The sequence below is a fragment of the Pseudophryne corroboree genome, chromosome 3 (assembly GCF_028390025.1).
Source record: "Pseudophryne corroboree isolate aPseCor3 chromosome 3, aPseCor3.hap2, whole genome shotgun sequence".
NCBI classification, from domain to species: Eukaryota; Metazoa; Chordata; class Amphibia; order Anura; family Myobatrachidae; genus Pseudophryne; species Pseudophryne corroboree.
In genome coordinates, this window is record NC_086446.1 from 715,579,260 (window position 1) to 715,592,335 (window position 13,076).

A 13,076-nucleotide genomic window follows, 5' to 3' on the forward strand; every position below is an offset into this window, starting at 1 on the left:
GCACCAAGCAAAAAACTGATCTGACTGAGTCAGTGGGCGGGACTATATAGTGGAGGCCCCAATGCATCCTGGGAGGCCAGAAAGCTCGTGACCGTGTTGGTGCCATTTTCGCTGTCGCTCGACAATATCCCAATGTTATCCTGTGGATAATCCTGTGGACCCAGCCAGAGAAACACTGGTATAGGGGAATTCAGGATTGCTGTAACGAGGACAGCGCAGGTGACTGAATCATCCTATATAATAAAAGGCTGCTCTGCATCTCTATAGGGGGAATTCAAGTGTTTTGCAAGCCAGCGGCTACTAGTTGACACCTGATTGAGCAATTCAAGTGTTGCTCCATTCAGGCGCGCACAGCCGCTGGCAATGACATTTCTGTCATGCTGTTCCATCATTTTGATGGGCTGGTAACTAGTTACCTTCTAAATTGGGACCTGGGTCACATTACATGATGGGTATACTAATCCCCCATCTGTGAAAATGGTTAACGAACATGAAAATATCAGTCAGGATTTGCCAGTGCTGTGTATCCACCCACAGATAAATTTGCATTAATTTGCCTCAGCTTGTTTACAAAGACAGTAGTGCCATCTAATACTGTGATGTATAGGTTATATTGCACACATGGATCACAAGATTTCTTTGTAAACAATAATTGCAGTTTTTCCTTCAGGGATTAACACAAAAAGATGCTTACGGCCACTAACTTGTGAGCAAGCCACGTAAAACTGCCAATGGGCGAAGTAGCTGGTCCTAAGATCTGCAGCACTGAGAATTTGCCCCTGTGACTTGTTGATCGTCATAGTGAAGCAAACACTTATAGGAAACTGCTGGCGTTTGAACTGAATGGGAGAATTGTTGTGAATAAGGCATATACGTGGTATAAACAGTCTCACCTGTGCCACATCCCGGTAGAATCTCTGCCTCAATTAGGGTACTCTGCAGAGCAATCACTAAAAGTCAGGTTCTGTTGCAGAACTTGGCCAGAGTCAAGTTCCTGCAGAAGCGTGATCACAACACCAACTTTTAGTGCGCTGAGTGTCAAGTGTCTGTTTTTTTCCCTTTACTGGTCCTCTCCCTGATGTCTCATCGAGATCATACATACCTCAGTTTCTATTTTATGTCACTAAGTAAACTATACAATAGTGAAAACAGGAACCAAATTCTTCCAGCAGTTTTTGAGTGATGCCGGAATGAACAGACATTCCCAAACACAAACGGTCTCCATAGTTCATAAACAGTCCCTAGAAGTGTATTTCTTTAAAAAACTTGCTATGAACAGACAACCCTTAAGGGGAGTACTCACGGAGCGATATTCTAAGCAATCTGACTAGATTGCTTAGAATTTGAGAATTATTGCTCCGTGTGTACCCCCTACAGCGATAGCGATGCGCAGCCCCGCGCATCGCTGGTGCTAGATTGACCTGTATGCAGGCCAATCTAGCGGGTCGCTCACTTCACCCGCTGGGTGAAATGAGCACCCCCCCACTCAGCACAGATCGCACTGTGCTGTGCGGCGGGAGAGAGGTGTGCTGAGCGGTTCACTCAGCACACATCTCTCCAGCATCGGCCCATCTATATGGGCCTTTACAGTTTTATTATATGTATAGATTTAAAAAAAAAAAAAATGATAAGCTTCATGACTAGACAGAGCAATATACTGCACATAGATATCAGTAAGATTAAGTCACATGCATCACTGGACAAGCAGTCACTTTACACCAACATCCTGATAAACAAGATTAACCCTTCAAATGTCAGTGTCCAGGGCCACAGAAGCCACCTATCATCCATAACTGGGATGCTGGGGAAAAGCAAGAAAATAAAACATTTCAGCAATCACCCCCTTCTATATGCCAGGGTCACACATTTAGCAGATCTTATATCCCCTGCTAATAAAACCTCCAGTTTCCCTAATCCTACTTCACTCACTCCCTCTCCTCCCCCCCCAAATAAAGAGGGCGAGTGTTAAAGTGACAGTTGGCTGTGCTCACACTGACGTAGTTACATCTCGGATTGCATCAGCGAGGAAACATCTGAGTGACAATAGGGAAATGCCTACGTGTAGCTTCCAGCTGACTAATAACAGGCCTCTGTAACACTCCTCCACTCCGCAGCCAGTGGTTACTCAGACATCCGCACACCCACCTAACACCAGGTTACCTTGAACTGGCCAAATGGAAATACATTATCTCCTGCAGTTCAACGGCCGCTTGCCATTATTCCAGAAGCGGTACGCTAGCCAAACCAATCAGAACCATGCTTGCCACGTATTACACAGAAGCTAGACGTCAGTAAGCAGTATAGAATGTTAAAGAGGGCAACAAAACTTGTGGGCACTGGCACTTGTAAATAAGCCAAGCTGCATTTAATTTCCATTAACACATCCAGGTTCAGACAGTAGATTATTCAACGCGATTCATCAGCTGGGAATTATAGAAACATTACACCTCAATCCATCCATTTCACAACTTCCTGGGCCCCCCTGCCCCCTTGGAGGGGGTGTGACCACAGAATGCTGGGGGCATAGCCACACCTCTTTGGGGGCGTGTCTAGCACATGAGAAGCACCCACTCTCAGAAGCATGGCATTACTCCCAGCCAGGGCAGTAGAGAGCCTGGCTGGGCCCAGGTACTTTTCATGGGGCAAGGCCTAATCACAGCAGGAGGCATGGACCTGGGCCCCTCCATCAGACCTGGGCCCAGGTAATTTGTACCCTCTCCCCCCCTCCTCTTGGCACCACTGAACATGACTATACAACAGACATAGGGGGAGATGTATCAAACCTTAGAGAGATAAAGTGGTCTATTTACTAAGCCCCGGAGAAAAAGGATGGAGATCAAGTACCAGCCAATCAGCTTCTGTCATTTTTCAATCACAGGGCGGGAATATATTATTCCCGCACTTATTGTGTGGATATAATGATATAAATATTTCGGACGCCAAAGCCATGGGAGTTTAACTCCATCCTCCGGTGATTGCTGCCAGTGTCCACAGAGCATCAGCCTAGTGCTGACGCTCTGCGTCTCTCCCCCAACCAGGTCCAGGGCGCATGCACGAGATCTTACATGCAGCCTGGAGCCAGCACCCGCCACAACCAGCTGTGGTGCAAGGACAGTGACACCTGCAGCTGTTCAGATCGATAGCTGCTGGTGTTGAAACGGTCAGTGCAACAGACAGTTCATACATTGCCCTGCATATCGGCGTAGTATCTTGTGTTTAGCAGTGCCCCGGTCATTCAGTCCACTCCGCCACCATTACATAACGTGCGCTGATACCACTTCTCCCCCATAATGATGATTGATACATTTACCCCAGACTGTAACATGGCAGTTAGGAGCTGATTGGCTGGTAATTGAGCTCTGTCCACTTTCTCTCTCTCCAAGGCTCAGTACATAAACCCCAAGTACTAACCTATCAACTTCTGACATTTTTTCAAACAGCCTGCAACATGAATGTAAGACGCTGATTGGCTGATATTTTCACTCCACTGCTCGATACATTTCCGCCATAGTTAAAATAGTCACGAAAGCAAAAGCTTGCAACATATTATCCAGTAAAAAATAAATCTGGGCCTACATATAAGCCAATATAATCATGGACACAAACATAACTTGCCCGAACTCATCACAGGCATGTCTAGGGAAGCTGGGAAGGAGATAATTGACATTTGCGGTCTTAAATGACAAGTTAGTGACTGTACATTGACGGGGGAAGGGGGATGTAGTTATGTGACTGACGGTCACAATAACTACCCCTGCATCCCAAACCCTCTAAATACCGACAGCCGGCATGCCAACTAGAAGGGACTATTACCACTCTGTAGAACCTGTAGCGAGCGCAGCAATCCCGCAAAGGGGCTTCATTGCGCTCGCCGCTACCAATGCCGTCATTCTGTGGCCAGGACCCTGGGGGGGAAAAAGGGGGCATTCAAGACCTCCAACTACAGCTGGCAAGTTACAACATTGCTGTAAGCCACTTTACAGGAACTTCTCCACTTGCTGTTCAGCAGTCCAGGCCAGCCTGCATCCTCCTGATCCCAGCTGCAGGGACACCCAAACAGGCACAAATATCATTACACTGAGCTCTGCAGCATGAGACAAGGTGGGAGGAATCTCTCCTGCGCTGCCATGAGCAGTACAGCTGTACACAGTGTCACTAAAAGGTGCTTGAGTTGAGCAAGCAGGGAATGCTGCGCCTTGTAGTCCCACAACAGCTGCAGAGCAACAGCCTCCCTGTAATGTAAACCAACGCACAGTGACCGCTCAGTCACGTGTCTCGCACGGATTGGAAGGAGTGACCCCGACTGACCTCAGCTACCCTCCCCCCCCCCCTCGGAAGCCCTGGGCTGCCCGGTTACCCACTGACCCTGAGAGACACGCACCTGCCGCCGTCTTCTTCCAGCTGAGAGCGAAACCACGCCCCCTTCCGGCCTTTTATCCGCGATAGAGGCCGCGTGACGTACAGGCAGAGGTGACCGGTGATTGGTCACACCGCTTACAGTCCCACCAATCAGCTGCCTATCCTGAGCCATCGCCCTTCACCGGCCCTCATGATGTCAGCGCGAGGGGGAGTGGGCGGGGCCTCAGGAGAATTTGCTGAGCCGGGCGGTCTGATACGATCTCACTGTCCTATTATCCTACATACATTACCCACCCTTATTACCCCTGTATAATGTATAGGAGGAGGATGTGTGGTAAGATGAGTGAGTGTGTGTGCGTGTCCAGTCATACTGTTATATACCAGAAGACAGAGCTGAGAGCAGTCTCAGACTGGGGCATAAAGGGCCCACAGGGGAATACAATGGTACGGGCCCTTTACATACTGTAGTCAGTGACTGACTGGGCCTCCATTTCGGCTCTGGCACTCGTGAACGCACATCACGGGGGTGTGACGTCACGTACTGGGACATGCCGCGAGTCCACACCCCCATTACCATGGCGACGCTTCCTGAGGGCAGGGGGCGCCGCGAGTCTGGGGGCGTGCACGTTCGGCACGCCCCCATTTCCATAGAGACCGGTGGGGGCGGCCCAACCAGAGAGCCGGAGGCCCACCTGCCCATTGGCCCTTCTGGCATATGCCAGATGGCCAGTCCACCCCTGACTGTAGTGCTAAAGTTACGTGGCCAGCCAGAGCGTACATACCAGGGCCGGCTCCAGGCATGTTGGAATAGAGCAGCCGTGCAGGGCGCCACCCTTAATGGGCGCAGCGCGCTGGCACCGCCATATACGATCCTGGAGCCGGCCCTGTGCAGCTTGAACTCTTGTGTGCCAGTGCGCGCTGAGCGGCGCCGGTGTCTAACGTCAGACGCCAGCAGCGCGCATAGGGCACACAACCGCTTTGGAGGCCGCCCGCCTGCGCCCGCAGACAGCAGCACTCCTCCCCCTCTCAGTGCCGCAGGTATTGGGGGGGGGGGGGGGGGCATTTATGGATGGCACTTTGTGGGGTCATATCTGCACTGTGGGGGCATTGCACTGTGTGGGGTCATATCTGCACTGTGGGGGCATGGCACTGTGTGGGGTTATATCTGCACTGTGGTGGCATATCTGCACTGTGGGGGCATTTATCTGGCACTGTGGGGGCATTTATGTATCTGGCACTGGGGGCATTTATGTATCTGGCACTGTGGGGGCATATCTGGCACTGTGGGGGCATTTATGTATCAGGCACTGTCTTTGGCGCACACTGTCCATGCTTTGCCATGTAGGTAGATGACCCCCAAGCATTACAGTATGTACATCATTTTGCCCTCCTAACTTAAAAATGTGCCCTCCCTGTGATCAGCACCCTGCCCTAAAAAGTGAACACTATCATGTGTAGCTGGCACTGCTGGGGGGCATATTGTGTGTAGCTGGCACTGCTGGGGGGCATGTCATGTGTAGCTGGCACTGCTGCGGGACATGTCATGTGTAGCTGGCACTGCTGCGGGGCATGTCATGTGTAGCTGGCACCGCTGAGGGGCATATTGTGTGTAGCTGGCACTGCTGGGGGGCATGTCATGTGTAGCTGGCACGGCTGCGGGGCATGTCATGTGTAGCTGGCACTGCTGGGGGGCATATCATGTCTATTTGGCACTGCACATTATGTGTATCTGGCACTATACTGGAGACATTATGTGTATCTGGCACTATACTGGAGACATTATGTGTATCTGACACTATACTGGAGACATTGTGTGTAAGGAACACTACTGTGGCTGTTATGTGTAAGGCTGCTAATTGTGTGCGTAGAGGGGGTGTGAAAATATATTTATAGTCTAATAATATGAAGTTATGAGGCCACGCCCGCTTTTTCAGAGGCCACGCCCACTTTCCTGGAGCTGGGTGGGGGGCGCTTTTACATTTTCTCGCTCAGGGTACTAGTAGACCTGGAGCCGGCCCTGGTACATACTGTAGGGCCTAATTCAGCATGGATCAGTGGCAAACGCAGGATTTCTAGAGGGGGGTTTCCAAATGCAGTACACAATCTCCCACTCTGCAGAACGTTGGAGCAATTATGGGAGTCTGGGGGAGCGGTAGAAGAACCTAGTAAAGACCCTGGACATTAATGTATACTGTATGGAATACAGTATTAATATTTAACACTATCGATGGTCTATAGTATAGGCTGTATCACACATTTAAATAATATAAATAAGTGGTCAGGAAAAAGATTAAACATACCATAATAAATATTACAAACATAATAGAACCAGTCCTGCACTTTTTAAGCACACATTCTCCCACCTCATGGTAAGGCTCCTGTCTTTTCTTCCTGGTAGCTACTCTCTTGTCCAGTGTACAGATCGAGGATTCACACAGCAAACTTGGTAGAAGAAGATTCTACCACTGGGCATGTGCAGCAGCTCTGCTCTGTCCCTTAAACTGCATTATGTGGTGGTAGCTCTAGTTATCGTATTATATATCATTGCTATTGTTTTCATAATTTGAGCCACTTGCCAAGAGGAGGGGGGTCTCCGGGCAACTGGAAACCCCCCTGCGTTTGCTTATGTGGATCGCTATTCTGAGAAATTGCAGTTGTCTGCGAGTAGAAAGGCGCCGCCCCGACAGGAAGAAAAAACGCCCTGTGCAAATTTGCGAATGCATCGCAGATCACTATCCACTCGCAGATGCATACGCAATTCCTGGAACATTGAAGAAACTTTGCCGTCTGAGCAAATGTGAGTAAGTCTGAGGCTGCCACTAATCTGTGACTGAGACGGGCTGGAAGGGGCTGGCGCTGACGTCAGAGACCCTCCCCAAAAACACCTGGACACGCCTGTGTTGTTTCTTACACACCCAGAAAATGGCAGGTTTCCACCCAGAAACGCCGGCTTCCTGTCAGTCAAACAGCGGCTACATTGCGTTTACAATCTGTATGCATTTTCTGTCACTATTACTTCTCACGCACGCGCAGTCATTCGATAATCACTCTATTAACGATTTGAGGGCATCCCCAGAGCTCTGGACGTGCCCCCAGTCCCAATCTCCACTGAATAGACACTGTGCACACAGCAGTGTGCATACAATCAAATCTTGTAACAGGTATTTTTACCCTATGACAAAGGTTAGTAACCTGCTACCAAAATGGGAGTGGCGGGTGGGGGACCAAATTATTGCCTTGCCCCGGGTGACCAAAATCCAAGTTTCAGCCCTGTGCACTTCATAGGCAAACGAAGGTGGGAGGTTACCCCCCCTTCCCCACAGCTGAAAATCATGTGACACTCCCAGACCCCTGAAAAGGTAGGCAATTATCCCGGAGTAGGTCTCACCCCACGCAGACTCCCCTCCAGCCGTCCTTGAAAGTGGGTGGTCCAAGGAAGCCATTGACGTGATTCACGCTGAATTGCGTCATCAAGTCCCACCCCATGCTATATAATGCCAGTAATCTGGGCATAGAATAGTGGGGGCGGGGCCACAATGACGCATTTGTGTGCCCACTCCCCATTCCACCCACCCATGATGAGGCCACATGACCTGGCTGCCGGAATTTCGGTAAGTGTGGTATGTAGACAGGGCCGGTTCCGGGGCCTCTTGCGCCCCGGGCGGCATTAGGGGGCGTGGCTTCATACAGGGGTCGTGGTCAGTTACGCCCCCTGTACTGTAGTAGGATGTGCGGTGCGCGATGACGTCATCGCGCACCGCACAGCAAAGGTCCTCTCCACGAAGGAAAACTAGACGCTAAGCGTCTAGTTCCCTTTGTGGAGAGGACCTTTGCTGTGCGGTGCGAGATGACGTCAACGCGCACCGCAAATCGTTACAGTTAAGGTCCTCTCCAGGAAAGGAAACTAGACGCGTAGCGTCTAGTTTCCCTTCACAGGGCAGCGGGGGGCACCACAGCAGCAGCGGATCTTGCCATGGTGCAGCGCCCTCCGGATGGCGCCGGCGCCCTCCGGAAGGCGGCGCCCCGGGCAAAAGTCCTGCTTGCCCGTGGCAAGATCCGCTACTGTATGTAGGTGCCAGTGAGGTGCGGTGAGGTCAATGGCTGGTGAGGCACTGCCTAGCATCAGAGTCAGATTTACACACACATATATGATTTGGTGGTGAGTTTTGACTATAACAATGATCAGAATAAGATCAGTGGCGTAACTACTGCCCCCGCAGTCCTCGCGGTGGCTTGGGGGCGAGGGGCTGCGGGGGCACCACTGATTTAGAACAGATTGACATGCGGACGAGCGTCCGCATGTCAATCTGCGGTCTCCTCTCCCTCCTTGCTGCGGTGCCTGCTCCCCCGGCCCCCCCCTATGTGTTGGAGGGACACGAGCGCATCGCGCGTCTCTCCTGTGTCCCTCCTGGCTCTCCCCCGGCTGGTCTAAGGAAGCATGTGCCGTTCGTGAGCTCTGATTGGCTCACGAACGGCACTTCCTTTATTAGACCAGCCGGGGGAAAGCCAGGAGGGACACAGGAGAGACGCGCGATGCGCTCGTGTCCCTCCAACACATAGGGGGGGGCCGGTGGAGCAGGCACTGGGGCATATACCCGGCACTGGGGACATATACCTGGCACTGGGGACGCAGATCTGGCACTGGGGACATATACCTGGCACTGGGGGGGCATATACCCGGCACTGGGGGCATGTACCTGGCACTGGGGGCATATACCCGGCACTGGGGGGGCTTATACCTGGCACTGGGGGGCATATACCCGACACTGGAGGCATATACCTGGCACTGGGGGGAAGCAGGCACTGGGGGGAAATATCTGGCACTGGGGGCATGTACCTGGCACTGGGGGCATATACCCGGCACTGGGGGGACATATACCCGGCACTGGGGACATATACCTGGCACTGGGGGGGCAGATCTGGCACTGGGGACATATACCTGGCACTGGGGGGGCATATACCTGGCACTGGGGGCATGTACCTGGCACTGGGGGCATATACCCGGCACTGGGGGGGCTTATACCTGGCACTGGGGGGGGGGGCATATACCCGACACTGGAGGCATATACCTGGCACTGGGGGGAAGCAGGCACTGGGGGGAAATATCTGGCACTGGGGGCATGTACCTGGCACTGGGGGCATATACCCGGCACTGGGGGGACATATACCTGGCACTGGGGGCATATACCTGGCACTGGGGGGGCAGATACCCGGCACTGGGGGCATATACCTGGCACTGGGGGAAAGCAGGCACTGGGGGGGAATATCTGGCACTGGGGGCATATACCTGGCACTGGGGGCATATAACTGGCACTGGGGGGGCATGTACCTGGCACTGGGGGCATATACCTGGCACTGGGGGCATATACCTGGCACTGGGAGCATATACCTGGCACTGGGGGGGAATATCTGGCACTGTGGGAGAATATCTGGCACTGGGGGGGCATATACCTGGCACTGGGGGCATATAGCTGGCACTGGGGGGGCATATACCTGGCACTGGGGGAATATACCTGGCACTGGGGGGGCATATACCCGGCACTGGGGGCATATACCCGGGACTGGGGGGGCATATACCTGGCACTGGGGGGGGGAAGCAGGCACTGTGGGGGAATATCTGGCACTGGGTGCGTATACCTGGCACTGTGGGGGAATATCTGGCACTGGGTGCATATACCTGGCACTGTGGGGGAATATCTGGCACTGGGAGCATATGTGGCACTGGGAGCACGGCCCTAGCAACAAGCACTACCCCCTAGCAACGAGCATGACACCCAGTGCATGAAACCCCTGGCAACGAGCATGACATCCTGGCACCGTGCATGGAACCAAGAGCATGAAACCCCTGGCAACGAGCAGGTAATTTAAAAGTAATTAGAAGCCTTACTGTAGAACTTAATGTGTAATGGGCATTACGGTGTGTGGCATAATGTATCACGGACATTGCAGTGTGTGTCATAATGTATCTGGCATTACGGTGTGTTGTATACTATGTCACGGGCATTGTGGTATGTGGTATAATGTCTCAGGATCATTGTGGTGTGTGTCATACTGTGTCACAGACATTGTATGTGCTATAATGTATCAGGGGCATTGCAGTGTGTAGCATAATGTATAACGGGCATTGCGATTCCTGTCATAATGTGTCACAGGCATTACGGTGTGTGGCATAATGTGTCGGGGGCATTACGGTGTGTGGCATAATGTGTAGGGGGCATTACGGTGTGTGCATATTGCGTCATGTGCATTACTGTCAGTGATCGCAAAAACGCGCTATGGCGCGGATTTTACCCAGAAACAGCCGCCCGAGACTCACATTTAGAAGATGAGCGGGTCCCACAGGACGCGCTCATCTGAATATGTGTTTGCATGTGTTAAGCCTGTCAGCGGAATGCAGGAGGTGACTGGCTGTTTCCTCGGCCAATCACCTCCTGTAGTCTCCATCCAATTACAGCCTGCAGCATCTCCCGCTTTGAATCCTGCTCCCCGCCAGCACATGAATCTGTGCTGCAGGGCTGACAGACTGGCCCCGCTCATCCGGCTCTGCCGCCAGCACCCTCCTCTGCGACTGGGAGTACAGCTCCGGATCTGCCCGCCGCCACCCCCCTACCCGGGACCCGCTCAACGCCCCACCGAGACCCGACAACTACCTTCCAGCAGGAGCTGGCCGGGCTGCACAGCTCCCGCTGTAGGTAAGCAGTAGACAGTGCTGCATCGCCCCGCTTCACCTGGAGTAGCTGGTGCAGATGCGGGATGTCCGGGGGCTGCAAGCTCCGTGTGTGCAATGTGAGGCCGCTCAGAGTGTCAGGGCCTCACTGACACCATTTTTCTGACAGCACAGTGCAGTGAGTGCACTGGCACAAGTAGCCAGCCGGCGCAGCAGCATGAAGGAGCTATCTGTGAAATCGCAAGCAGAGGCTGGCAAGAAGGAGCTCCTCCGATCGCTTCCCCTGACGGGCTGGCCACTGCTAAATATACCAGTAATCAGTACAACTGTGCAGTGACACTGACTTTCCCATTGCACCTGGGGCTCCACTACTTTGACACAGTTGGAACTGATTATTGGTATATTTAGCAGTGGCCAGCCCGTCAGGGGAAGCGATTGGACGAGCTCCTTCTTGCCAGAGAACAGCCTCTGCTTGCGATTTCACATAGAGCTCCTCCAGGCTGCGGCTACTACAGGCGCAGGCTGGCTACTTGTGCCAGTGCACTCACTGCACTGTGCTGTCAGAAAAAATGGTGAGTGTCAGTGAGTTGCTGCTGGGGGCGGAACCACTTGTGTCAAACGGCCCCTTCGTGCAACTGGAGGTGATAAGTGAGTGGTTACTGCAATGTGCCTCAGTGCTCTACCAGACGCATTGTGTATAATAACGTGCTCTACCAGGCGCATTGTGTATAATAACGTGTTCTACCTGGCGCAATGTGTATAATAACGTGTTCTACCTGGCGCAATGTGTATGATAACGTGCTCTACCTGGCGCAATGTGTATGATAACGTGTTCTACCTGGCGCAATGTGTATGATAACGTGTTCTACCTGGCGCAATGTGTATGATAACGTGCTCTACCTGGTGCAATGTGTATAATAACGTGCTCTACCAGGCGCAATGTGTATGATAACGTGCTCTACCTAGTGCAATGTGTATAATAACGTGCTCTACCAGGCGCATTGTGTATAATAACGTGTTCTACCTGTCGCAATGTGTATGATAACTTGCTCTACCTAGCGGCAATGTGCATGATAACTTGCTCTACCTAGCGGCAATGTGTATGATAACATGCTCTACCTGATGCAATGTGTATGATAACTTGCTCTACCTAGCGGCAATGTGTATGATAACATGCTCTACCTGGCGCAATGTGTATGATAACGTGCTCTACCTGGCGCAGTGTGTATAACGTGTTCTACCTGGCGCACTGTGTATGATAACGTGCTCTACCTAGCGGCAATGTGTATGATAACGTGCTCTACCTGGTGCAAAGTGTATGACGTGCTGTACCTGGTGCAAAGTGTATGACGTGCTGTACCTGGTGCAAAGTGTATGACGTGCTGTACCTGGTGCAAAGTGTATGACGTGCTGTACCTGGAGCAAAGTGTATGACGTGATCTACCTGGATCAGTGTGCATAGGAGGTTCTACCTGGTGCAATGTGTATAAGCGCCACTACTGTGTGGTGTAATGTGAATTGACACTATTATGTGGTCACGCCCCTTCCCTATGAAGCCACGCCCCTAAAATTTTGCGGCGCGCACTACCTGTTCTTTATGGTCTAAGTGGTCTAACACCAATTCACTTTCTGCCTAAGGGCACCAAAATGTCTAGTTACAGCTCTGGTGCAGGGTGTCCTGCATGCTACACAGCCCAGCAGCATTGTCACCCCATCCCCCCCATCTTGCAACACTTTTGTAGTGTCCAAACAAGATTAAAATGAATAAGAACCTTCATTCCGATGGGACCCAGAAAAAGACCGGTAGGACCCCAATTTTTAAAAGTGAAGGGTCCCTGGGACCCACTTTTTTTTGGCTCAGCGCGATCACTGATTGTGTGTGGAATAATGTCTAAGGGCCATTGCAGTATGTGGAATAATGTATACTGGGCATTACTATAAGGAGGAAAAATGACAAATAATGTAAGGGGCATGAATCAGGATTATTTTTCTTTCCTGTGGTGGCCAACGTCTGGGCGTGCAGGTTGCAAAACTGGGGTATACGGTAGTC

The 13,076-nt window shown here is 51.8% G+C and overlaps 1 protein-coding gene across 2 annotated transcripts in view; it reads right to left on the bottom strand.

The window, feature by feature from the left end:
* OAT (ornithine aminotransferase) overlaps positions 1-5,218 on the bottom strand; it is a 38,552-nt gene extending 33,334 nt beyond the window's left edge. Inside the window, exon 1 of one of the 2 annotated variants that reach the window (XM_063962146.1) lies at positions 5,142-5,218. The gene's annotated coding sequence lies outside the window, so the exon portion shown is untranslated. Of the gene's footprint in view, positions 1-4,381; positions 4,481-5,141 lie in introns of those variants that run through there. The other variant, XM_063962145.1, reaches the window with a different exon arrangement.
* Positions 5,219-13,076: the final 7,858 nt, after the last annotated feature.